The 26,972-nt window shown below is 46.1% G+C and overlaps 1 long non-coding RNA gene and 1 pseudogene across 2 annotated transcripts in view; one reads left to right on the top strand and one right to left on the bottom strand.

The window, feature by feature from the left end:
* Window positions 1–1,980: 1,980 nt before the first annotated feature.
* On the bottom strand, window positions 1,981–2,484 carry LOC118921211 (60S ribosomal protein L6-like; annotated as a pseudogene).
* Window positions 2,485–5,537: 3,053 nt separating this feature from the next.
* LOC118921225 (uncharacterized) overlaps window positions 5,538–26,972 on the top strand; it is a 358,711-nt gene continuing 337,276 nt past the window's right edge. For both annotated transcript variants that reach the window (XR_008992890.1, XR_005028240.2), the window contains exons 1-2: window positions 5,538–6,187; window positions 13,540–13,602. This is a non-coding gene — a long non-coding RNA (uncharacterized LOC118921225). The remainder of the gene's footprint in view (window positions 6,188–13,539; window positions 13,603–26,972) is intronic.

Genomic DNA, 26,972 nt, shown 5'->3' with positions numbered 1-26,972 from the left:
CCGTTCGGTTCCCTTACCCTCACCTGCCCTCCCTCTCCCAGCCGCACGTTGGTGCCTCTTTCAGGAATACCTCTCCGCAGTGCCGTAAATGAAATTCTCTCCTTGAATGTCTAGTTTACCCAGGAATTCTCACGCGAGGTTAAACGCTGGATGCTGCGAGGAGTCCAGAACGAAGTGCATATGAATTCTGCTCTGAAGGATTCACTTTAATAGGGAATGTGATATCCCATAAACACTGTATTAAAAGGAAAAAGTAAGAAAAGTCATAAGCTGGGCACAGGGAAAATGTGGGAATTCAGAGCAGGGAAGATTACCTTCATTTCAGAGAAATCCACTCTGAGAGGCGGGCCTTAAAGATTCAGTAGGATTTAGGCATGAGGACATGAGTGGGGAGGAGAGATCCAGATGAAAAGCCCTGAACGACTAGGGGTTTTCAAACTGCACGTAAGACCCATTAATGGAATGTGAAATAAATTTAGTGGTCCTCTTATCAGCAAAAAATCCTCCAACAGAAACAAAAAAAAACCCCAAATAGAATAAGATGGAGAACATTTGGAGCACATGGTATGTAGTAAGGGTATTACTTTGTGAACCTTTCATCACATATGCCTATATTCCATGTATATAACAGGTCACTGTATAAATGTATTTCTTATCTGTGGGCAAGCTTTTGTCTTATTTGAGTTTATTCAACAATATGTATTTACGGAGCATTTCTTCCATGCTGGCCACCAGGCAAAGTCCTGGGTATATAATGATGAAAAAACCGGACTTAATCTCTCTGCCTTCATGGAGATTAACATTCAGTAAAGTGGTTCTCAAACTTCAGTGGCCTCAGAAACTTCTAGAAGACTTAATAAAACACAGATTGCTTCAGAGTTTCTTATTCAGCAGGTATGGGGTAGGGGCTGGAGTTTGCATTTCTAACAAGTTCAGTTGATGCTAAAGATGCTGGTAGGGGACCGCCTGAGACGCTGTTTAAATACCTTCAAATAAATATATGATGGCAAATTGTGATGAGTATCAGGGAGGAGAAGAGCAGAGAGTGTAAGAGATAAGAACTGGGAACTGATTTCATGTTGGATGGTCCCAAAGGCACCTCCAAAAAAGTGATGTTCAGGCAGCAGGGCGATGAGCTCGATGACCCCGAAGAACTGAAAGCTTGGAGGGGGGAGAATCTGAAACAAGACTGGAAAGTGGGAGGTGGCTGGATCATGCAAGTCTCCAGTCCAGTGATACTCAAGTCGGGATGTGCATATTCCTGGGGTACACGAAGACTTTCTGTGGGTGTGCAGGCACACGCAGTTCTAAGAGAATCATCTTCATAAAGGCATGCTTACTTCTCAGTGATTCTTCGCTGGAGTGTCTTGTCCTAGGGTGCAAAGTCACTTGGGGTGCATAACAAGGACTCATTCAAAATCTTGACTTTTATATTGAAAGAGTGAATGACTCTTGTCATGAGATAAAAGCAACATCTATTCTCAAGGCAGTTGGTATCTAGTCCCTGGTTTTCAACAAAACTGTAGGGGACCCTACCTAAGCTGTCAGCAGGTAGGACATTAGAAATAATTTTTGATGACGGATCACTTTGTCATGCTGGTATATAAATAGGAAGGACACCTTAGAATTTAATGTCATCACTATAACAAAACTTTCATTTCCTCTATTTATTTAGATGGATAAAGCAAGCACTTTCCGTGTATTTACCTCTATGAAAATGAAAAATTGGGAAAAGAAGTGACTCTGAAAACTGCCACTAAGTGATATCAAATCATAGATAAATGTATTGGATTAAGAAACCAGGGTCATTGAATTGAATTAGGAGGTTCATTTCCATTACACTTTATATATTCAATAACTTATAATACACTTACGTTGACCTGCTGTGTACTTGTAACAAATGTAATGCTAACACCAGCCAGAATAACATATATTTTTTGGAACTGTATAAGTTATTTAATTATGTTCTTTGTAAGATATTTAAAACACCAATTTGTGAGCATAAAGTCCATTTGTGAGGGAAAATACAGAACAGAGTTGAGGGATGGCTTTGATTTTTGGCAGAATTTGCAAGTCCGGGGCTCTCTGATCCGCCGTGCACTGTCCTGGGGGCCTGCATTTCTCTTTGTCGAAGATCTCACCTTCCTGGGGGCTGGGCCCCTGCAGCTTCTTGAAGGAGGCCTCAGTGAGGTGCTGTGGGGTCTCCCACCCCTGGTGACAGTCTTGGTGGAGGTGGCGATGACAGATTTCTGGCATGTTCCACCCAGAGGAAGGCCGCTGAAGGTCAGAGTCGGGTCACTGGGGGGCAGCGGCGGCTCCCCTGCTTCAGGAAGCCCGGCCTGCTGTCTCTGTGCTGCCCGGCGAGGGTGGTCAGGATGGTTCTGGGAGGGATGCTGGCCCGCCGTTTTCTCACCTGCTGATGGAGGGGCTTTTGCTGTGGCTCAAGAGCTTCTGAGGCGCATCTTCAGGACAGCATGGGGCCATTTTGCAACGTTTAAACACTCGGGCAGCACCCGTCTGTTGCCACCCGGTAGCAAGAACCTGCTTCTGTTTCTTATCTGTCCTGGGCTTGGCTGCTGAGTAGTCCGCTTGGACCGGCCTTCCTGGGACACGTAGCGGTTGGGAGTCTCCGCCAGTTCCTGTGACTCAGGGGGGCTCTCGGCTGCACCGGGCTTTCCCCTTAGGCACTTTGGCCTTGAGGGTCCCCTTCTTAACTTCACCCTCAGCACCTGCCTTCTCGGCTTCAGGTCTCTCTTCCTCAGCATCCGGCTTCTTGGCTTTTTCACCTGCCACGTTGCAAGAGGGGAAAGAGCTGGAATAACATTTTTAAGACTCAGAACATTATGGTCACAGGAAAACTTAAAAATTTTCTCTCTCTCTCTCTAATCTATATACCTGTACATGTAGCAGGGACATATGTATGTGCATATATATATATATGTATATAGCAGGTATATATTGTATCTATATATGTAGTAGAGTGAAGCATGATAAAATAATCAGCAAAGAGACTGAGGCAGAAAACTATGTAAGGAAAATTCTCTGTGGTTGGGATCCAGGAACCATGAGTTTAAGGAGAAACTGACTTGATGTTCTCAGGGCACCGTCAACTCCCCGACTGAAACTGGGTTGGTGGGAGAGGTTCTGAAGGCAAGGGGATCAGCCTCAGGAAGAGAGGGGAAGGGTGCAGCCAGGGCCGTAAGCATGGGGTCTGGGTGTGAGGCGCCCCATTCCTGTCTCGGCTCTTGTCCTGCCTCTTGAGTTTGGAGCGGGTGTGGCCCCTTCTCCATCTCTCAGTTCTTGTCTCTTCCCTTCCTCCAGTATCCTCCTCATCCTCTCCTGCCGCCTGTACCACAACACTGGCCAAGTGAGTGTAGGATGGGCAGAAACATCAGGGAGGTTGATATGGAGAAAAAACACTGGATGTGGTTAAGTGGGTGGAAGGTCTTTTTTAGGTGGGGGTGGACTGCGGGGTGGGGTAGCGAGGAAACCGGTTGCAAAGGAGAAGCCATATCACGTCTGTTTTTCTTTCCACGTGAAGCTCTACGATGGGTTACTGGCTGGGGAAGCCTGGGCGACCGCAGCTCTGACGCCTGGACAGGGCAAGTGGGCCGTCGCCCTGGCCTCTGCCTCCTTCTGGGGAGGGGAAGGTTTGCCCTTGAGGGCAGGGAGCTCGGGTATCCAGGCTGAGAACTGGGGCCTGAGAGGTCACAGGGTGCAGTAACTAAGAGGCGCCCTTTGCAGCCACTGCAGGCTTTCACGATAACGGGTTTTCTAAATTTTACCAGCATTGGTGGGAGGGAAACCATCTCTGTGATCCAAATTCTGTGACCCTGGGAAAAACACCTCGACTCTTAATGCCTAGTTTGTAAAGGAAAAAAAAAAAAAAAGGAAATCAATAAAGTGATCTGTACCTTTTCTTCCTGCTCTAAAATTAATGTGAACACGTTATGAGAACTAAAGCTTGCCAAAAACCCAGTAACTTTGTTTTTCCTCACCAGCCTCCAAGAGAAAAATAAAAATAAATTGAAAAAAAGAGAAAGGAAGAAAAGACATCTTTTTTCTTTGAGAAGCATCAAGATCTACTCTGCCCTCCAATAGTTGCCTGGGTAGAATTTTCCATCTTAGCACACAGCGCCTTGACCTGGTTTGAACGAATCCCTCCTCTGCATACCCCTAATTTAACAAGAGGAACTAGAAGACTCCGACAGTGTGTGGGAAGACTGAAGAAAATAAGGAAGGTATAGAAACCACTAGAGATGGAGATAAGTTAAACATTCTGGCAAATTGTCACGGTGTGTTGCTCATGTTGAATGGTTAGGCAGCTGGGAAGGTAGTTAAGAGAATGGCTCTCAATGCTTCATCTAATTGCGAGCAGCTGTCGATTAGTGGAGTTTGACCAACTGTTTTTAATTCCAGTCAGTGGTGATGAGGAGAAGGAGACTTTTAAGGGAAACTGGCAGGGGTTGTGGATGTGTGTGAAGTTGCTTACACCGCTTTCAGAGGTCACAGGGTGCAGTAACTAAGAGGCACCCTTTGCAGCCACTGCAGGCTTTCACGGTAATGGGTTTTCTAAATTTTACCAGCATTGGCGGAAGGGAAACATCCCTGTGATCCAAATTCTGGTAAGACTCTTCACGGGGAGTGATTCATCCCCCGGTAGTGAGTGACTGCCTGGCGGGTGCCAATACAGAAGCGATAGCTGTTCACAAGGGCAGTAAATCTAGAATGTGAGATTATAATGCCACTTACGAGTCTTCTCCTTACAAATGTTTCATTTCACTCTTTGAATTAGAAAAGAGGAAAAACAAGAAAGTGGAAAATTTGGCTTCCTGTGGTTGTAAAAGCTGCTACAAATGATCTAGATTTGATAGTTTTTCTGGAAGGTAAAGGTCTCGAGCCGCCCAGTCTAATCAGCTTGACTCGCTTTGTTGTCATTACCCGTTACTTCTATATGTTCTCTTTCCTAACGAGATCAGCAATCTTTCCTAATATGGATTTTATTTGCTTTCATTTCTTGCCATACATTGAAAAAACAGTAATTTTAATGGTTCTGCATTACAAACTGAAGAGACCATTAACCTGACTGCAAGCAAAGTTTCTATGGGATGAGAAAACTCCTGGAGTTCTAGCAGTAGTTATCTGACTGGTTTGAAAATCTGCAAAAGGAGACAGCAGACTGCATCTCTCAGGGGGAAAGGTGCTGTACCCCTTCAGTGCCAGTTACCATCGGTTTAATATCCTGAGGTTCAGTGCCCTGAAAGAGAAAGGGAATTTCCTAACTACGTACGCAGGCAAAGATTTATCAACAAGGATGTTCTTCATAGCACTGTTTATAATAGCATGAAATTAGAACTGTCCTTAATGTGTGCAATTGGTGTTAGCTAAATTTATTCAGACATAAAATGTGGAAGAATGTATCATTGACATGGGGAGATGGTCTTAATGTACTGAAATTATGTGTATGAAAACCAAAGTCAGAAAAGCATAAAATGGAAACAGTATCAGTGGGGATTACTTGTGACATGTATTTGTACTTTTTCTGCCTTTTCTAAATTTCCTCTAAAAACACATACGGTACTTTTACAATTAGGAATAAAACCCTTGTTTTCAAATGAATTTCCCCAAATGTCAATTCTTAAGTCATGAACGATTTTATTTCTTGTCAGGATGAAGCAAAGGAGGACATGCATGTCTTGCAAGGGAGAAAAAAAGGCATCGAGAGAGACAGCACGCAATAAACACCTAATTTTGTTTCTGATCTCGTGCCTGTTTGAAGAGCTCACACTTGTTCTGACTCAGCTGGAGAAGTCAGCTCCTCTGACCCAGTCACAGTTTCCACCAGCTGTTTTGGATGTTTGAGTGAGGTTTTTGTTGCAGTGAACCCCGCTGCCTACCCCTTGAGCCAGCTCAGGAACAATTGTAAAGGAAGTCTCTGAGGCCGACACAGAGGAGGCCTGCTCATCTCATGACATCCACAAGGATTTGAGAGGCAGCCCCTTCTGGGCTGTTTCTGTTTTTCTTCTCTGGCAGGTCTCTTGATGTCAGAGAGATGGGCCATCTCTCGGGTCTGGGGGTTTGGATGGAGAGTCCGTGACCGCAGCTGTGCCCAGTCATTCTGATTGACCTCTTGGAAGGCGACGACTGCATGTCAGTACGAAGATGTGCGTGCTGAACCCTGAGCTGGGTATGCTTCCCACGCAGTCATTCTTTTCAGGGCTTGGGAGCTCTCTGGCCGGGGGCCATTCATTTATCATTGCAAGTCACCGTAAGAGGGTTGCTGCTGTCTGTGCCCGAGGCCTCTGAGACTTTGCTTTGACTGGGGAGCCAGGAGCTTCTCACTGCATGATGTGGCAGTTTCTGGAAACTGATTTGGGGAACAGGAAGCTGACTTACGTGGGAGTCACCATCTCAGCTGTCATTCTCTGGCACCCCCTTCTCTATAACGGCTTTTTCAAAGATAAAAAACAACCCATGAAGCATCTAGTGGGAGCTGGGATGGAGGCAGAAATACTCTGGAATGGAGGGAAGGCTGACCTGCCTTTGGGAGCTCGCCTTTGTGGGTTATCACCTGTTTTAGCCCAGTAATACTTGTAGGGGACTTTGTTTCCCTTGTCGCCTCTCCTTTTCTTCTTTCATTCTATTTGCATGCAGACTAATTAGATTCAAACTGGTTATTTTTCCTTTAAAGGCTGTTTGCAAACACTTAGTTGAGCACCTGTGAGTCAGCTACCTTGCATGACAATTTAAAAAAACCCTGTTATAAGGAGCATACTTCTTATAGGCTGGGAGCTACAGAGGCGAGAAAGAAGGCAAGCAAGCCGGGAGGAGGCTAAGTTATATGCTAAAGAAATGACAAGACAGGAACACTTTTACTCAGTGGCATCCCAGAGTTGTAGGCCCTGCAGTTTTGTTTTGAGAGAAACCTCTAGAGTCGCTGGTTACTTAAATATCCTAGACTAGAGCAATGCTTAGGTTTGCTGAGAGAATTCCATCAGTCAAGACTCTTTTGGTTGCAGGTGACCGAAACTCTAAGTTCAATTTTAACTTCAGGGCCTGAGGAATTCAGAGGATGCTCAGAAGCATGTCTCTCTCATCTCTTGGCTACATTTTCTTACATGTTGGGGTCCTTCTCTGCCATACTCTCCCCTCTGGGGGTCGTGGCCACCAGAAGCCTCAGACTTACCTCCTCCCATCAGTTTGCCCCTCCCAGGTGAAGAAAAGAGGGTCCCTGCCCCCACAATTTCCATGGTGGACCAGTGCTGACTCTTGTTAGTCCAACTGGTGTCCCGCTGTCTCTGAACCATCACTGTGGGTCGGGTGCGGCCCAGGATGACTGTACCTATATTTGGGCCCTTGTCCTGTGTCTGGGGGTGAAGCCCACCTTGCCTGAATCGTAAAGACTGAGAACTAGGGAGTGATTGAATAACTTTCAACCTCAGTACAGACGGGATTGGAGTTTTAATTTTCTGATTTGTTTCCCAGAGGTTCTTTATTCCCTGTGCAAGTTTCCCCATGACCTGCCCAGAGGTGGGTGCTTCCTCCCTAGGAGTTTAGGGAGGGTGGCTCCTCCTCCCCCAGCGCAGAGGGAGCCCACTCCTTTCATGTTTGTATGACTAAGGGGTGACTCAAATGTTTAGTGCAGTGGTTCACAAGGTTGTGGTCCCCAGATCATCAGTGTCACCTGGAAGCTTGTTAGAAATGCAAATTGTCTGGCCTCATCCTAGACCTACTGAATCAGAAACTTGGGGGTTCAGCCCTAGACATCTGTGCTTTGACAAGTCCTCCTGGTCACTCTGATATAAGCTTAAGTTTTGAAACCACTGATTTAAGGACCAGCCCAACACGTCTCCTCTAGGAAGACTGAGTCCTTCCCAGAGGGTTCTGTTTTACATGCTGCCTCCCGAGGCTCCTGACACCAACAGAAATTTATTTCTTGATGTCCTTTGTTTGAAGTGAAGAGATTATTTTGTGCTTGGAGTAGTAAGAGATTTGCAGTGAGCTGCAGCTGTGGATCGCTCGGCAGGCTCCTACTGGCCCTGTGTCGGGCGGGAAATGTTCTTGGAGAGGCTGCTGGATTCATCTGAGACAACAAAAACTTTGGATATCTTTCTAATTTTTCTGAGGGGACATTATTGGATGAAGACCTAGCAGAGTTGCCCTGCTGATCAGAGTCTATATATCATATATTCATGTAATTATTTAATCATTTAACATATAATACTGGGCTGCGTGCTGGACACATGACTGCCTCCAAAACAGACATGATTTCCTGACCTCCTGGAACTCGAGGTCTAGTGGAAGATAAAGACATAAAAATCAGCATCAACAGTGCAGTGTGATTTCATGGGAAAAAGTACAGGGTGTTTGGGAGTTCATTACAGGCCACCTAACCCAGACTGGCCTGGTAAGGGGAGGCTTGTTAGGGGAAGTTTTGTTTAAACTGGGACCTGAAGGATGAGTAGTCATTATCTGGCAAAGAAAAGGAGAAGAGATTGCCAGGTAGATATACAAAAGTCTATAGTTGAGGGAGAACTTGTTGGGTGGATTTTAGAAACTAGAAAGAAACAGCATGGCCGGACTGTAGAGCTCTCAGGGAGACAAACGAAAGGGGTAAGACAGTGAGATGGGCCAAATTATGCAAATCATATCAATACATTTGGATCCGAAACTGAAGAGTTTTAGGCCAAAGAAGTGAGATGGTTGGCTTTGTTTCAGAACTCATGCTTGAGAATGGGCTGGGGGTGAAGTAAAGTCAAGGCCACAGATGGGAAGACAAGTCAGAAGGCTATGTGATAATGAAACAAAACACAGTGGTCCCCTGACCTAAGATAATGGAAATGAGGTTGGAGAACAGCAGACTGATTTGGGACACTGGTGTGTGGCCGAAGTAAGGAACCAGGAAAAGATCATTCAAATGAGGACTCGTAGGTAGCTACCCTGGGTAACAAATCAATGGAGGTGCCATTTACTGATGAGAAATAGTAGAGGAGGCCCGGGTCTCTGGGAGGAAGTCATGATTACAGTTTTAGATAAGTGGAGTTTGTAAAATGCCCAAGAGGAGATACCCAGCATGCTGTTGCTGTCCAGGTCTGAACTTAGACAGGCGGTCTGGGTGAGGATAAGTATTTGACAGTCATCAACACATGAGTGACGCAAAAGCTAAGGGAACAGAAGAGATTCCTTAAGGAGAGTCAGTGGGAAGAAGGCGGGCTTAGAACCCAAGGAGCTCCAGTGATAAGAAGCAGGCAGAGGAGGAGAAATGTGTGAATGTGACTAACGGACGGGCAGGCAAGCGGCAGTAAGTCAGCACATGGAATATGATAGACGTCACAGAGGCCAAGCAAAGTGGGTTTCAGCGCTTTCTAGAAGTGCATGATCGTAATGCCTCAGTTGCATACCTGACTGAGATCAGGCCAGGTTGTCTCTGGAAGTCATGCCATCTTACCCTTTGTCTGCCAGAAAGCTCTGTCACTATTCCAAACGGGGTCATTGTCAGAAACGCTTTTCAGGAAACATTGCTTTCCTGTAATTATTTTCTTAGACAGAAAAAAATGGCACTTGCTGAGTCATAATTTATTTAAGGAGACTCCATCCTATACTTTCTTTCAACTTGTCTCTTTCTCAGTGAAATCAATTAGATTCCTTACATATTTTCCTCTCCTTATCTCATTCCATTTTCAGGTCACTGTATTTCACGGTGCCTCTGACGCCAAGCGTGCTTTCAGACAGTCGGCCACGGGCAGATGTGCACTTTGCAATTGTAAGTCACCCAAATGTTGTGGTGGCAGCCACGCTCTGGGTCTCCAACTGCAATATGCTCTGTGGCCGCCTTGAATCTTTAGCCACTACCGACTTCCCCGACTGAATTGCTGTCTGTCTTCTCCTTTTCTCTCTCTCTCTACAGCTGGGCACTCTGGGGAGATGTTTTGGCTAGAATTAGGCATGCACAGATGATGCCTCCAGCTGCACATTCTTGGACTCTTTCTGGCTCTACAAAAGTTCTCGGTGTTCTTGCGGTTTATTCAAGCGGACAGTGATAGGGAACAAGTGGCCTATCCAGGTATTCTTTAAAAGCATTAAAAATGCGTCTTCGTTTCTGTGGCCACTCCTATCAGTTGAGACGAGCGGGAGGAGTAGTTCAAAATACACTGAGAGACAAAAGGAATGCAGGTACTCTTGGAAATTCACACTTTTTTTTCTTAGTTACTCAATTATCAGTAAGGTGGCTGTGGTGTGGTCGACTTAATTACGCCATGCACTGCATGGAAAAGATGGAGTATATTTTCAGAATAGTTCATCCTGAGCTATAACGAAGACCAAAGATCTAACATGGTCTAACCCGGTAACAATAGGGGAATCCAGTCATGGCTTTAGGTATAACCTCCAGACCAGCAGTTTCCAGATCTACTTCTCTAGGTCTGTCTTTGCCTCTAAACCTTCATCTGAGGTCTTCGATTACACCAGCTATTTTTACCTAAATGTCTTGGTAGCACTTGGAGTCCATAGATTCTGACTGAACTTTTCTCCCTCTTTTCCAAGAATACTTCCCCTTCCATTTTTTCTGATTCCAGCAGCTCTCCTGACCTCTTACAGCCTCTCAGTTTTCTTTGACTCTTTTATTTTTACCTGTATTCTTGATGCCCGGGTAGCGGCCCGTCTTCCTGGTCAGGCTGGCAGATCACATCTGTCCCTCATTTCCTCTCAGTGAGGTCGGCCCAGCCCAGATCCATATGCTTCCATCATTGGGGGACGATGGTCACTTCCTAAGGACTAAGTGGCTCTTCCTCCTCCTGTTTGTTCTCCCTTGACTCTGTCACATAAAGAGATGTCAAATTAATCTTCAAAAACACTGTGTTTCCTCGTAATGCTGCCCTAGTCTAAAGCATCCCATAGCTTCCTATTCAGTATGAGCCCAACACCGTCTCCAAAAGACTTTGAGATCCTTGCACAATTTCTGCGGCTGCCCTCTGGGTTAAATTTACTCCAGCCACTCATTGCTTCATTATTCCAACTTGTCAAAATAATTTTGATTCTTTCTGCCATCAAATGTATTTGTTATCCAGCTCAGTGTTGGGTCCGTATATGTGGTATATACAAGTATATGTCCTTTGCATGTGATTGGATGTTGATAAAAACTGTTATGAGCACAAGGATAGGCCCTAGAGATTTCTGCAGGACTGAATTTTTTTGAACTGCAGAGCTAAGGTTGCCTTTGATCTTGGGAATGATCATTTGCCTTCTGCTGTATCCTCACCTGAACATTTCCTGTCTCTTTGGGCTGTTCCTTTATTCATTCATCAAACGCCAATTGAACACCCCTTTTCCCGAAAACGATTTTTTTTCTGAGTAGGTAAAGCTGTTTGGAATCCACTCCTTTCATGAAACACTTAGGCCTGCTTTTATTTGTTTATTTATAATTGAGAGATTTGTCAGAGGTAAAAGCTGTTGATGGGTGTTGACCCTGTGGAGAAAAATTAGACACTTGCTTTGATGTCTAAGAAACAACTCTCATTTTCCTTTTTTTAAAAATTGAAGTATCATTGATATACAATGAAATAATTCCCATTTTTCTATACTGTCTGGTTCCTGTTGCTACATAGCAAGCACCTCTCCAAACACAGTGGTGTAAGGCTGTCCCTGCTTCAGACATGCTTTGGGGGCAGGAATTTGGAACAGGCACAGTGGGGGTGGCTCGTCTGAGCCTCTGCTTGAGAAGATTCGAAGTCTGGGCTGACTAAACAGCTGAGGACTAGACTAGAATCATCTGGGTACGTGTGCACTCACGCACTTGGCATCGCAGCGAGGAGGGCTTGAGGTCTAGGACGGCTGACCGGAGCCCCTTCTTGTGGCCTCCCTGCGTGGCTTGGCTTCTGGACAGTGTGGCAGCCTCCAGAGAGTCAGACCTTCCCCTGCTGGCCCAGGGCTCCCATGGTGAGTGTCCCTGTGAGCCAGATGACACCATGTCACCCTGACCAGGCCTCCCAAGTCACACAGCGGCAGTTTCAACACATTGCATTGGGTGTTAAGTGTCATAAACTGCATGGATTCAAAGGCAGGGGCTGTAGACCCCACCTGTCACTTGAAGGATATCAGTGAACATGCAGGTATGCTTTGAAATTGCCACACATGGGAATCGAGAAATCTTCTATAGCTACAGCCTTTGGGGACATGACCCGGGGGCTTGGTGTGTTGGGACCTTTGCCAGCTTTTCCAGAGTGGGTAACTCAGAGTAAAAACAGCCTGATGAAGAAATGTAATGATCACTTGCTTATACTTATCAAAAGTCAGCCAGGGTTTAATGTTTTTTAAGTTTGAGCCTTTTTTTTAATAAAGAGAAATGAGGTAAGATCATATTTTTTCCTTTTTCTGTTCTGTAATTGGCTAGAGTTGGTATTTCTTTTTAAGACTTAAAAAAGGTACTTCTGAGAGTTTCAACATTTGGCAGCTGCTAATAAGTGGGTAATGTCAATACATAAACAGTTTGCGTTAAAAGGCAGGTGGCATTTTTGGAGAAGTCGGTGTCACTGTGAGGCTGCAGCCGCACTGACCACCTCCACCCCATCTGCAGGGACATTTCTGTCTGTCGTAAGTAAAGCCCCCTCCTTCTGCCTGCTTTGACTACCTCCCTGAGTTCTGAGTTCCCCTTTTTTTTTGACCTTGAGTTTCAGCTTCTTGAGTCGTCAAGAGGACTGGGCCGCTGGATTCTACCAGCCAGAACCTCAGAGGCTGTGGCCACAGGGGAGGACAGCTTTCCGCTCTGATAATGTCTGTGTTGACATTCACTAAACACATACTCACCGAGAGCCTCTTCTGTTCCAAGCCCTGTGCTAGGGGGTACAGTTACAGAAAATGAGCAAGACCAGACCTAGTTCCTGCCTTTGTGGATTTTACGTGTAAGGAAGACAGCAGGAGAGGAGCGAGGTGCTTTAAAGCACTGGGGGGCCGGGGCAGCTCCCCCGAGCGAGAACAGTTGAGCTAAGAGCTGGGATATGAGTAGGTGCTAATCAGGAGAGGAAGGGAGAGTGATCCAAGCAGAGAGGACAGCCTGTGGATGGAAGGGCAGGGGGTTCTGGAGGGACGCAGGGTGAGAGAGGGCCAGAGTGAGGGAGGAGACAGTGGGGAGGAATGGGTGCAGAGTGGGCGACTGTGTGGAGCCTGGGCACCGGCCATCATGGGTCCCTTCTCTAGAGACATGGGATAGTAGGGTACACACACACACACACACACACACACACACACACACGGACACACGGACACATACAGGCGTATGTGTATACCCACACACACGTGCAGAACCAACAGGATATATAATGTAAACCCCATTACATACATAATGCATCCTACATATAAATAATCATATACATGTGTGTGTGTGTATGTAAAATCCTATATAATATAACCCTCTATATGGTAAGAGGGCTGGCAAGTCTGAAGTCTTCAGGGCAGCTGGCAGGCAGGCTAGAAATTCAGGCAGGAACGGGTGCCGCAATATTGAGAGAGAATTTCTTTTCTGAGAAAGAATTTCTTCTCTTCTAGGAAACTTTGGTTTTTGCTCTTGAGGCCTTCCAGCGATTGGATGAGAGCCGCTGTGTTATCAAGGTAATCTCTTCAAGTTGACTGACTGTGGTTGTTAAGCACATCTAAAAATTGTCTTCACAGCAACACCTAGATTAGTGAGTAATTGCGGGGTACTATAGCCCAGCCAAGCTGACACATGAAACTGGACCTCATACGTGGGAAGGAGTTTTGTGTTGATCCTAACAGTAATGGAAAAACCTTTGAGAGATTTTAGGAAGAGGTGGCATGACTGAATTTGTATTTCCTGAATGTGCTCCAAGCTGTCAGAGGAAGGTTGGTGTTTATGAGCCCCACCAGGGTTCTATGAGGGCCCTGGGCTCTCCGAGGAGGCGTCTGTGTCACGCAGCGCTTAGCATTGAGTTGGTCGGATGCTCGTCGCAGGTGTGCCCTTACCGTCTTGAAACCACCTCTTGGGGAGGTCTTAGGTGCTGTGTTTATTTTCTGCTGGCTTTTCTCTCCAATGAGATTGGATGCTCTTTGGTGGGAGGAAGCATCTTTAGTGCCTGGGCACAAGCGTGTACCAGTTTAGTGCCACCTAGCACATGCGTGTGCCCGGTGAGTATCTGGGGATGAGTGAGCCTGGATGGGTGCCGTGTTCCCCCCAAAGTGCCTTGTGAAGAATCAAGGAGCATCAGTCCTATCAGTAGTTCTGGGTAGCAGAAAGGTAACATCAGCGGCAGAACACTGCCAGGCTCTTATTTCTAGCTTTCTTTCCTTTCCTTTCCTGATACACAGCTGTTCTTTTACTGTGCATAGATGTCTGCTCTAAAACATACTTTCTTAAATAAATTTTTAAATTTTGGAATGATTTAAGATTTACAGAAAAGTTGCAAAGACAGCACAGAGAGTTCCCACACATCCCTCACCCAGTTCTCCTAATGTCACCATCTTATATTACCAGGGTACCTTTGTCAAAAAGATGAAACCGACATGGGTTTATACTAGCTGAACTCCAGACATTATTTGCCTTTTGCCAGTTTTTTCCATTAATGCCCTTTCTCTGTTCCAGGATCCTACCTAGGGCACCACAGTGCATTTACTCATCATGTCTCCTCTGGTCTGTGACAGTTTCTCTGTCTTTCCTTGTTTTCCATGACCTCGACTGTCCTGAGGAGTGCTGGCTGGGTATCCTTAGAATGCTACTCCCCAGCCCCCAAGTCTGGATTTGTCTGATGTTTTCTAATGGTTAGACTGGGGTTGTGGGTATTTAGAAAGAACACCACTGAGGTGGGGTGTCCTTCCTTCACATGACAGGACAGGGTACCCAGCATCGCCTGACGGTGCTGACCTTCATTGCTAAACTAAGGTGGTGTTTACAAGGCAAGTTTCTCCACTGTGAAGTCACTGTTTTTCCAATTCCCTGGTGCATCTTTGGTAGCGAGTCACTAAGTTTAGTCTGTCCCCAAGCATGGGGGTTGGAAGGCATAAGCTCTACCCTGTGGGATGAACAGTATCTGCACATGTTATTTGGAATTCTTCTGTAAGGAATATTTGTCTCTTTTTACCCATCTCTTTACTTATTAAATCATTTGCTCTTATCAGTATGGATTGTACTTTATATTTTGGGTTATAATCCTATTAGTTGTTACTTATTTTGTTGCTTAAATTGTCCCAGCTTTGGCCATTGGGAGCTCTTTCAGGTTGGTTCTGTGCCCCTTTGACATGTCCCATCCTTTTATCTTTTTAAGCACTTCTCTGTTTTTTGGTGCTACAAGATGCTCTAGGTATATCTTGTATCTTCCATGGCCCAGTCCTAGAAAAAGCCATTTCTCCCTGGTTCCTTTTATTGGAGAATGGTATTTAGAAACCAGGATCTTGGTGCTGGGTGTGCTCATTGCTCCTGGGGTCTCATTCCTTCCAGGCCCTGTGTGTCAGCAGACAGAGCTGGGAATATATGTGTTGTATGTTAGCCATATAAATACATATCTATAATTATTTCTGTATCTGTCCATCTGCATATACATATATGTACATTCAATTCACCATGAGTATATATCGATGTCTGACTATTAACCAGCCCCACAGGGTTCATTCTAGCCTGGCTTTCTTGCTTATCTGTAACTCCCTCTCCAAGACTAGGAAACCTGGCTTGCACCTGTCCATTCCATTATTTGTTCAACTGTGATGCTAAATGTAAAACAGTTTCAGAATTGTTAACCTGTATCCCCATTAGAAACAAATTTAGCAACTGGAGTGCAGTGTTTACGTATGGCTCCCTCCTCTTCCATGTAACTATTTTTATAGGAAGTGATATAATGAGTTGAGAATTATCTCTAAAGTCATTTTGCTTTGGTCCAAATCCTGGCTTCATCACTTATTACCTTGGAGCTTGGAGAGTTACTATTCTCTGAGTTTCTTCATCCATAGAATGGAGACATACTTCATGGGGTTGTTTGAGGATTAAACCAGTTAAGGTATATAAAGTGCTTAGAATATTGTGTGGCATATAGTAGGGACTAATTAAGTGTTCGACTTTATTTCTTCTCTAGCAATAATTGTTATTTTAATTGCTACTAGTATAATGCTGGGAATATTGGGGCACAATATACTTTTGAGTGATAGTGTGATCTCTACTCCTGAACTATCTTCTTATAGCACTCAGCAAAGGAAGTTACACATAACTCCCTTTCTCTCTCTTTTTCTATCTGGAATTAATTTATCATTCATTTCTCCACCAGCTTTTTGTGATTTAGAAACTCTAAGATGTAAGTCCAACATTTTTAGTGTATTAACCCCCTTGACTTTGGCCTTCATGAGATCATGGATCATACCCTTATTAGGCTTTTGTATCCCTGGTTTCTAGTGCATTGCTAGAACAATGAATGAAGGACTGAATCATAGTGATTTAGGAGTCGAGTGGTCTAAGCCATGTGATGGTTTCTGGTTTCTTATTCTGTAATTAAGTCTAGTTGCTCTGTGGTTATCACTGCCTGGAAAATCATAGATTTTTGTAAACCTTGAAATAGAGGTTGGGGGGCTTCATTCAAAACATTTATGGTAATTTTCTGCCTATTGTTGTTATTAATATTGTACAGCAAAACAGCCATGGTTTCTGCCCAGGGATAGTCAGCACTTCTGGGCAGGGTCCTGTGTTACTGGCATTTGAATTAGGCTTCAATGAACCCAGCTGCAGTTGCGTTAGCAGCTCTTAAACTATTTTGTACATTTGGGGTTTGATAAAATACAATATGTATTTCCCCCACCATTTTCCCTTTGTGCTAAAAAAACAACCAAAACACAAAAACAGAAAACCCACACAAACCAAAACCACATACACACAAAGGTGCATTAACTTGGTAGAGGGCTACTAATTATCTGCATGGCTAGTCATTTTAGAATCTTTAAAATATAAAATTGAACCAATAGCTGATGCCTAATCCTTCAAGTCATTGTAGCTGTTCTATAAAATGTCCTGCTCCTTAAAACTAGAGTAAGCAACACCTTTTTTTTTTTGGCAAAAATATCTTAAAACAGGAATTCTCTGCAAATTCCTGAGGTTCCAATATTTTCTTTTCCTTTGATTATCTGAAGGCGCTGTAGACTTTAGGGTTAGTGCACAGAATTCAGCCAAATATAAAGAGAGAAAGTCAAATCCAGGTGCTCGAAGTGGATGGAAGTCCTCCTGCTACCTGGGTAAACTACAAAGGGCGTGCGGTGGCTGTGGCTAACTGAGGTCAGCAGCCATGCCACTGAGGTCAGAGCGGCTGACCACGTCACTTAGCAGCGACCAGTGAGTTACTGTGCTTTGGAGTTGCTGAGCTCTCCCTCCTCTCCCACTCTCAGAGACAGGGCCTCAGTTTCTCTAGCAATAATGTTTTTTAGGAATTAACATCTATCCCACTCAGGTCTGGCTTACTCTCACTTCTCAGGGCAGATGATTTCTTCTGTAAGATACACCACCTCTTAGGTCTCCAGTGCTTTTCATGAAGAAAGTGTCCCAAATACTTTCCTGGGCTTTTTAAATTTCTTTTTCTTCCAAGTCTGATCCCTCCCTCTTCGTGTTATAGCCGTGGAGGCTGTGAAGGGTAGACGTACTTCGGGTGGTTGTAATTTGAATAGAACAAAGAAGAGACCAAGAATTCAACATCCAAGTCTCCTCCTGCCTGGGAAACAGCTGGAGCCGAGTGCCGGGTGGTGGGACACTTGGGTCTGAGAGCTGCGCCGCGAACGCACAGCTGTGCCACCACAGTGGTTAACCCCCCCGGGGGAACTGGGGTGTGGTGGGCAGCATTAGTTACCAGGGGAAATGATTTGACCATTGCTGGGGGAATTTGTTGTAAAACAGAGCTGTGTGTACAATGTGTTTTATTGAGTTGCTCAACACACTTCACAGAACACGAAGCCTTCCTGCCATGTGGCAGGTGCTCTGTGGGTCACAGGAAAATAACTCAGGTTTGCCTGAGGCCTCGCAGTCGCCCTGAGGGTAGAGAATAGAGAGAAAGCAAGGCTCTCACAACGACCCAGAGCCTGAACATTTCCAGACCTGGCTTCACGACTCGATCAGCCTCTTTGTGGCCTGTTATGAACAGGCCAACTTGCCCTCTTAACTCAAGAGGCTGCCAGTCCCAGTAGCCCATTGAGAAAGTTCTCTGGAACCTCTTCTCCTCGTCATCTGACCCAGGTTCCCAACTGTCTCCTGGCTTCCGTGTCTGCCCCCAGTCCCCTTAGGGGCACCTCTCTCCCTCTGCATGTCACCGTGGCCACCAGGTCATGAACTCTGCTGTCAGAGGGAAGGAAAGGCGATCTCGGCCCATGTCCCCCTTAATCATAGCATTTTATGAAAAGAATTCTCCCTTCCAAGGCTCATAACTAAATCATACATAAGTTGATTTGAATATTATCTTGAGGGACTGGTTATATTAGAGTATAAATCAGAAGCAATCAGTCCATAGCACAGGGTGTTGGGATTATAGTGTGTCAGCTCAAGGGAAGGAAGAACAGGCTAGTCTGGCTCCTTGACCAGATGGTGATTAGTCAACCCCATCCTGGCCAGACCCGGACGGCTGGGCAGTAGGGGCCGTGACAGGGTCGGGGAAACTCAAGCCACAGCTGGAGGTGTAAACCGCCCGTTCTAGTTTTCCAGGGATCCGCTTCTCTGCTCTAGAATGTAAGAGCTGAGGAGGCAGGTGGGACAGGGTGGTGGAGTGAGACAGGCTTCAGAAGTGGCAGGTCTGAGTTCAAAATCAGTGTGAAACGGGAATTGAAAACATCTAATTCGCAGGATTGTTGTAAAGATGAGTGGTAACCTATGTATTACCTGGCACATGTTAGCTGCTGAATGAATAGTAGCTTCAGTACTGATTGAAAAAGTGCTGCTAGACTTAATGACAACAGAGGGACAGACCAAAGAGTTTAATCCAGTTTTGTGCCCCTAAAGTCCATTAAAACCACCCCCCCAACTTTCTTTAAAATATTTTTCTTTTAAAACAAATGCCTGTTCAATGTCAGGTTAGTACAACTCAGAAAACTAATTCCATTGTGTTTAGTGCATTTCCTTCTTCTATACATGCGTTTAAATAAATTCCATTTTATGATTCTAATGTGGTTTTAAATTCTGTTTTTTTCTTAATATTATAATGAGAAAAGTTTCCTCTTTTTACATAACAAGCCATTCCTGAGAATGTTGTCTTCTCTTGAGCTATGCCTCAAAAGTGTGCTTACCCAACACAGAAGCAAATTTCTAGAAAAATGTGAGAGTTCTTTGCTAAGTGGAACGCTCAGTTTTATAACCAAAGGAAGCACAAAGCCAAAGAGCATGTGTTTAGTTACTGGTAAGGTCAGGGGAAATGGTGTGTTAACGCGATTGTTCATACGGCACATCTCAACGAGTTTGTTTTGTTTTATGGAAAATTGCAAACATATACAGAAATAGCGAGGAGAACACATTGAACCTGCAGTTCTCCTCCAGCCGCGGCCGTTGTGGCCACACGGCCCGCGGTGTTTCAGCTCTCCTCCCACTCATTCCACCACCCACCACCCACCAAGATGGTTCTGACGTAGATCTCAGATACTGCTTGGCTTTGTCTGTGGCACACGTGGGGCCTGCTTCTGCGTTACTCTGTAGTGTCTGGTTCATGCTGACTGGTGATGTGGGAACAGCCCAGGCTTTACAATTAGACATGCAGGTGTTCAAATAAAAGCCCCATCATGAGTGAGCCCCTTAGGAGAAGCTCAAGAACCTCAGCTGTCAGAGCTGGTGCAGTTATTGTAGAATTCAAGGAGATGGCGTATATAAAGCAACTGCAGTCACTTCTTACAGTAGCCAAGATACGGAGGCAACCTAAGTGCCCGTCAGTAGATGAATGGATAAAGAAGATGTGGTACATATACATAATGGTATACTATTCAGCCATAAGAAGAAAACAAATCCTACCATTTGCAACAACATGGATGGAGCTAGAGGGTATTATGCTCAGTGAAATAAGCCAGGCGGAGAAAGACAAGTACCAAATGATGTCACTCATTTGTGGAGTATAACAACAAAGCAAAACTGAAGGAACAAAACAGCGGCAGACTCACAGACTCCAAGAAGGGACTAGTGGTTACCAAAGATGGGGATGGGGGGCGGGCGGGTGGGGAGGGAGGGAGAAGGGGATTGAGGGGTATTATGATTGGTACATATGGTGTGAGGGGGTCACAGGGAAGGCAGTATAGCACGGAGAAGACAAGTAGTGACTGTGTCATCTTACTATGCTGATGGACAGCGACTGCAATGGGGTATGTGGTGAGGACTTGATAATATGGGTGAATGTAGTAACCACAATGTTTTCCATGTGAAACCTTCATAAGAGTGTATCAGTGATACCTTAATAAAAGTAAATAAATAACTAAAGCAACCGCAGTCCCCTGCCACTGGTATGGCTCAACAAATATCCCATTCTTCTTCTCACATCCAGCCCCCTGCCCGACTCCGGAGAGCCCCTGTGGGCGGGGACGGACCCCCACGAGGTCGGCCCACCGGAGCCCCAGGTGCTGGGGACATGCCCTCTTTGTCCCTCCCAGCAGCCTCCCTGTCTCTCTCTGAGGATTTGAGCTGCTCTGTTTCTGAGCTGAGCTTGGCAGGGCAGGAGATACCTGGGCCTCTGCCACTCAGTGGGCAAAGCTGCGGATGCTCATATTGCCCCCGCTTGGTGTGTGTGGTCCATGTGGGAGCCGGGCCCCTGCGGTCGCCTGCGCCCTCTGCCCCGTCACTGACCTGAACTGGCCTGGAGTCTGGGACTGTTTATCCCTGCGTGCCCTTGGCCCTGGCATTGGGTCTCGCACTGTTGGAAGGCTGGGATGCCCACCTCACCAAGGGAGGGCCGTGGGGGGCGTCGCCTGCATCCCACAGGTTGCAGGGGTGAGAGCTGGCATGAAGTGGCGAGGGGAGCGTGGCGGCCCCTTCTCCCCGCACACCGGCTGCTGGGCCAGCTCCCAGGGCATCTCAGGTGTCCCTGGTACACAGTTCACAGCATCTTCTTTTTTCTTTTTTAGTTTTGATTTTTATTCTCTGCCCTGTGCTCTAGTCCTTCCGAATTTCAGGGAGCCTCTCGCCGTCCCATCCCCACGCAACCCCACGTGGCATTCACCCAGCGGTCCGCGTCCCCTCTGCCGCCGGCCTCGCCCCTCCAGCCCATCCCCCGGTGTGTCACCCTGCTCGCCCTCCGGCCACTTCCCCGTGTTCCCCTAGAGAACACACTGGTGTGGCTTCTGACCGTCTTTCCCCAGACATGGAGAAGGAGGAAGAAGCTAACACAGAAATGCTTTCAGGCTGAACGCACAGGGGAAGGAAAAGACCTTTGCGTCCCCCCAGCACACAGTGTGCACTCCCTGTCTGTCCCCCACTCATTCCCACCCTTCCTCGCCAGACCAGGCGCCTCGTGTGTCCCCTGCCCTTTCGGGGGCTCCAGGGACTCCCTCCCTGGACCCGTTTGGAAGCTGCTGCCCTCCCAGCGTCAGGCTTTTGGCTGAGTGAAACCAGCTGCGGGCCTAGTGGTAGGACGTGGCGGGGCTCCCGGCCCTGCCCTCCGCGGGGCTCCGCTCCTGGGCTTCGGGCCCAGTCTCTGTCCTCGGTCCCTGTCTTTGGAGAGGGCCCGCACCGCCGTGCCTCACTGGGTCTGGGAGGGCCTGACCCGCTGGGGAATCCCAGCTGGGAAGCCAAGGCTTGGCTGTCTGCTTCTTTTTGTGGGTTTGGTATTAATTTTATTTATTTCTGACAAAAGTTCTATTTAAGCTGTACAACGTGCTGTTTTGATATTTGTATATGTCGTAAAATGATCACCACAATCAAGCTAATGAACATTTCGTTACCTCCCATCATTGACTTTTCCTCTGTGTACGATGAGGATGCTTGCGATCTGCTCTTGTAGCCAATTTCAGGTTTATGACGTATTATTATTATTACTATAGTCCCCATGCTGTACGTTAGGTCTCCGGAGCTGATTTATTTAACGTTTTAGGTTGAGCTTCAAGGACGTTGTGGGACAAGGCCGTGAGTACCTTTTCTATCAGATTCCGGGTGTTGGGTTAGTAGCCACTGGGCGTGTCCCTTCCCCAGCAACCCCGGGCCCGGTGGCACTGAGGTGCAGTGGGCAGGTGACATGAACACACCTGCTGAGGATGCTCTCGGGAAAGAAATTCCAAACATTTGTAACTAAAAACAAACTACAGCGCTGGATATGGGTAATAGCTTTATTCTACTCTTTGATTCTTAATGCTCATCAGTCAACTTCCACATGAAGGAAAGTTTATAGCTTTTATCAATATTGATCAATATCTCCTCTTCCTTCCCCACCCTGCCACCCTCCTATAACTACCATTCCACTCCTTTCTCTGGATTCCACATATAAGTGAGATCTCGTGCTGCGTGTCTTTCCGTGTCTGGCTTCTTTCACTTGTATGATGTCCTCCAGGTCTGCTGTGTCGCCACAGTGGCACGATCTCCTTTTGTATGGCTGAATCTCTGAGCGCCTTCAGCCCCGTCTGACCTCCGTGCTTTGCCCACTGCTGTGCTGGGTCCCCCTTGGGTTCTTTTCTGCTTTGGACACACGGCCACTCTCACTTGCATTACTGTTTCTTCACTGTTGCTGAAGGCTGTCATTTCTAAGGTGCCTGTTTTGTGCCAGGTAGTTCCCTTGTTTTATCTCGCCTATTCTGTACAAAAATCCTAAGGGGCAGGTACTATAGACATTTTACAGATACGAAAACTAAGGCTCAGAGAGGTTTAATGACTTCCTGTGTATGTCCCTAAGTAATAACAGAGTTAGGACTCTAGCTACGAAAACAAAAGGCAAAACAAAACAAAAACCTAGGAAAGTAGAAAAACACAGATTCTTGGATCTTACCAAAAGAGATTCTAATGTGTCGGTTTGGTGTGGGGACCAGGGAGTACATACATTTTAACAAGTGTATAGACCTTAAATCAGCTGATCATGGACTCTCTGAGATAAAGCTAATGATAGCCTAACCCCTTCACAGACACCCACGGGGCACGTCTGTACAGTCAGTCCCTTGTGGCAGCTGCAGGCTCAGAAAACATACTCTCAAACTTCGGGGAAAACCTGTTCTGTGAAGCAGGAGCTGGAAAGGATCAACAGAACATGGGAGAATTGCCTTAGGAAAGTATCTGTTAAAATGCTGCCAGCGGTGTTTGGAGGTGCCGAGCAGAAGTCTGGATGCAGCGTGTTGAGAAGGCCACGAACTACTCGGCTGCATTTCAATCTGAGTAATTGTTGGGCTGCAATAATAGGAGGAAGTGCTGTGGAGAGGGCCAGGGAGAGGCAAGCCAGCGAGTAAGAAGTGTTTAGACAGGATGTGTTCTATTTCAGGGCAGCCGGCCTGGGCGCTTGGGAGAGAAACCTCCCTCGGAGGAGAGGAGCCCTGGGAATTTCTAGCAGGAGCCTTCCCTTGACGGTGACTGGCTTCTGATCCGAAGGGGGGCTCACTGAGGAGATGGCCCATAGTGGGTCTACCAGATGGCTAACCCCACCAGGAAAGGGACACCTCCGCGGACCGGGGGACCCCATTCCCAAACCAGGTGTGTTCGGCTCGGTGAATCGCTCTCAGATGGGTTTGGACAGCATGAGCCCACTGCCTGGAGCACAGTCCCCACCGGCTCAACTGATAGAAGCTGTGTTTCTGAAGACTAAACTAGGAACCCCCCGCGGCACTGTGAGATTTCATCTGGCCAAACTTTCACTGAAAGAAAAACTCATTCGTCAGGCTTTAAGGGCTTACGGCTAGGCAGGATTGCCCCAGGGACCCTGTGCCTTGGACACTAGGAAGACTGGAGACTTCATTTGTCTCCTAAGGAGTAGATATTTGAAAAATGCTGCATTTCCCACTGACCAAATAAAAAACTTGGTACAAATGTAGATTTGAATTTACAAAATGGATGACTTTGTATATCCCGGATAGATGGGCAGATAATTTGAAATTATACCACAGAGAGATTGGGGCAAAGAAGAAAGGACTGGCCGCCCAATGAGTCAGTGGCAAAAGTGGGACTAGAGTGCCCGTGGTTCTGACGTCTCATCTGTTCTCAATTCAGTTAAATCTCAATCATTGCAGCCAGCATTCTTGTTCTGTCTATCTTTCCTCCCCCAACCCCAATTTTGTTCTTCAAGACACTGCTTTTTGCTGTCTTGGACTTGGCTGGCTTATGAATTCCTTTCTGTCAGACCCACTGATATTTTATTTTGCGTGTGGTGAAGAAGAGCTTGTACGATAATGCTTGATATGCTCATGGGGAGATAAAGGGCTCAGAGGCCGCGCAGCGGGCAGCTCTAACTGATGGACAGTGTGACCGTCTCTTCCTGGTCCCACGGCCTCCGAGGATGTTCGTGGGCTTTGCTGGAGTTGATTCTCCACTGAACAGAATGAAAGGTGATTTGTGTCAGCAGAAAACTCAGGAATAGTCCAACTGAGCTGTTGGTGAAGCTTACGAGAAAGATTGTGGTGAGTGTGTGAAAGACAGTGGGTTGGAGTCCAGGCTGGAGCCAGAAAGGACATCTTATGAATGAGGGTTGAGGACACAAATTGATTAAACCAGAAAACAAAAAACACATAAAAAGCCAAAAAACCACACACACACAGATACACATACCCTTTAATTCCTTAATATAAATTCTTTAACACATGCAAATTTCTCACATATATACAAATTACTCGTAATTAATAGCAATTATTTTATAGTACTTCTTGTGTCCTTAAAAGGTATATATCAGATCCTTTAACTCCCTTTTTACAATGTTGCCTGTCCCATAAATGTGCAGTGAGCACGCCTTGTACATTCCGACTTCCCTCCGCCACTGTGTCCCAGGTCCACTGCCAAGCACCTGCCCCTGGACCTGCCAGTGTACCCGCGGCTGGGTCCTCGCGGCAGGGTCAGCAAAGCCACAGGGAACTCTGGTTCCTTTCATTCTGACTGACCAGCTTGTAATGCTGTACATACCCAACCAATGACGTTTTCCAGCTTAGAATACAAATAGAAGAAAAGCTATGCCAAACACAGGATCTTCATCTTTGAACTTATCAAAAAAAACCTAGCATTCTCTGGCCAAAACAGATAATATTTACTGGAAAAGCAGTGAATTCTGGCATGTCAGGGATTGCTTTGAAGTTTCTTCTTCTAAAAGAAAGACATCCTTTTATATATCACCATGGCTTCCCCTGGGTTCTTGCAGTTTTTGAAAACAACCTACTTGCTAAAAGGCTTACGCTGTTAAGAAATTACAGGCACTAGCAGGTTGAGAGCCTGCTTGTCGGGCCTGAAAACATTTTGTGTGCGTGAACTACTATGGGAGGAGGAAAGAGATGTGGTCAGAGAGGAATAAACACAGCTGGTTTCAATATTAGAGCAAAGATAGGCATTTTGCTCTTTATTGTGGTACCTGCTTTAGGAATTGGATGGAACCCATGAAGAGCACCCATGGGACTGGAGGCATGTGTGGGTCCAGCGTGTAGGCTGGGAGCTTCACTTCCCTTCGTGTCGCTGTGGCGACACCTTCTCACCAGCCCCTCATTTCAGCACACTCGGTTTTCACTCATTGTGAAAGTTCCGCTTCTTGCAAAAGGATCTACATCTTCCTTGACTCGTAAAAATAATTCTGAATTTAAGCTGCAACTATAAAAAAAAAACAAACAACCCAGCAAACAAGCAGCAGACTTTCTGATCTAAGTTATGGGAAAGTGGACTTTATTTTCTATTTAAAGAAATAGGAGTCTTCATAACATATTAGTAATTCTAGCAAAAGAAGTTTGATAGGGACTTGATTGCATCAAAGAAGGCAGTCCTTAAAATGTTCATTCACTCCTGCTCCGACCTGTCACTTTCAGTTTTTAAGAAAAGTAGAAACAAAGTTAGACTTGGAAATGAAGTCACTTGTCACTTTTAATGTGGTGATTTCCACACCAAGTTTAAGAAAAAGGGAAAAACAAATTTTTTTTAACTGGAAGTTCAACAGATTTTTATGGCCTAGTAAGCATTGGATATTTAAAGTCAAATACAGTCAATCTGAGCAGAAATTTACCACCCCCATTACAGGACAATCTCCCTGTCTTTAATAATCCTTTGGAATTCTCATTCCAATCGTACTTTTCCACTAAACTCTTTTCTAATTAAAAAATAAGTTTGGCCTGCCTCAGTGCTGAGGCTCTGCCCAATTTTGGAAGAGAGAATTCTCTGGTACATGTATTCATCATTGACCTCTCCTATATTTTAAACTTGAATGAACAGTGGGGACCTAAAACCCAAAATATTCCTGTCTCAACTCATCATCCAGCGTGCACTCTGCAAAACTGCTCCCCGTGTTCCCTTCCCAGCACCCAGGAAGCTAGGAGTCATTCGGCCTGCAGTTCCTCCTCCTTTAAATCCCATCATGATTCAGCCTCCTAAGCTGAGCTCCGACTTCTCTCGTTTTCGCCACTGCCACGGTCACTGCCCTAGAGCAAGCCCCCGCCGCTGTACCCTGGACGGGCCAAGGACCTTCCATTCGGTCTCCCTGCTTCCCGTCTGGCTTCCCCGCTAATCTAGCCTCTCTCCCCACCAACTGGACAGATCTTCCTAAAACCCACTGCCGATTAAGTGGCTCTGTTGTCCTCAACTTCCTGCAGCTCCCCAAGAGCACGGGGTGGAGTTGAGATTCTCCAGCCCGGTGCTCAAGGGCCCCAGGGCCTGGCTTCCTGCCCCATCTTCAGCCCTGTTAGCCACCCCACGGGCCCCGGTGCCCCCTGAGTGCTCTCTACCGCGTCCCCCGCCCGCACCATTCCACTGATCGCTCCATCTGTTTAGAATTTTATTTTTCTCATTCTCCCTGGCTGAGTTTCCGTTCGCTCTTTAAGGTCTGGCTCCTGGGAGCAAAGCCTAGATAACCTGCCCCCTCTCCCTGACCGCACTGCTCTCACCCGGGTCA

This window comes from Manis pentadactyla, chromosome 12 (assembly GCF_030020395.1).
Source record: "Manis pentadactyla isolate mManPen7 chromosome 12, mManPen7.hap1, whole genome shotgun sequence".
In the NCBI taxonomy this organism is placed as follows: domain Eukaryota; kingdom Metazoa; phylum Chordata; class Mammalia; order Pholidota; family Manidae; genus Manis; species Manis pentadactyla.
This window is presented reverse-complemented; position numbering and strand designations above follow the sequence as displayed.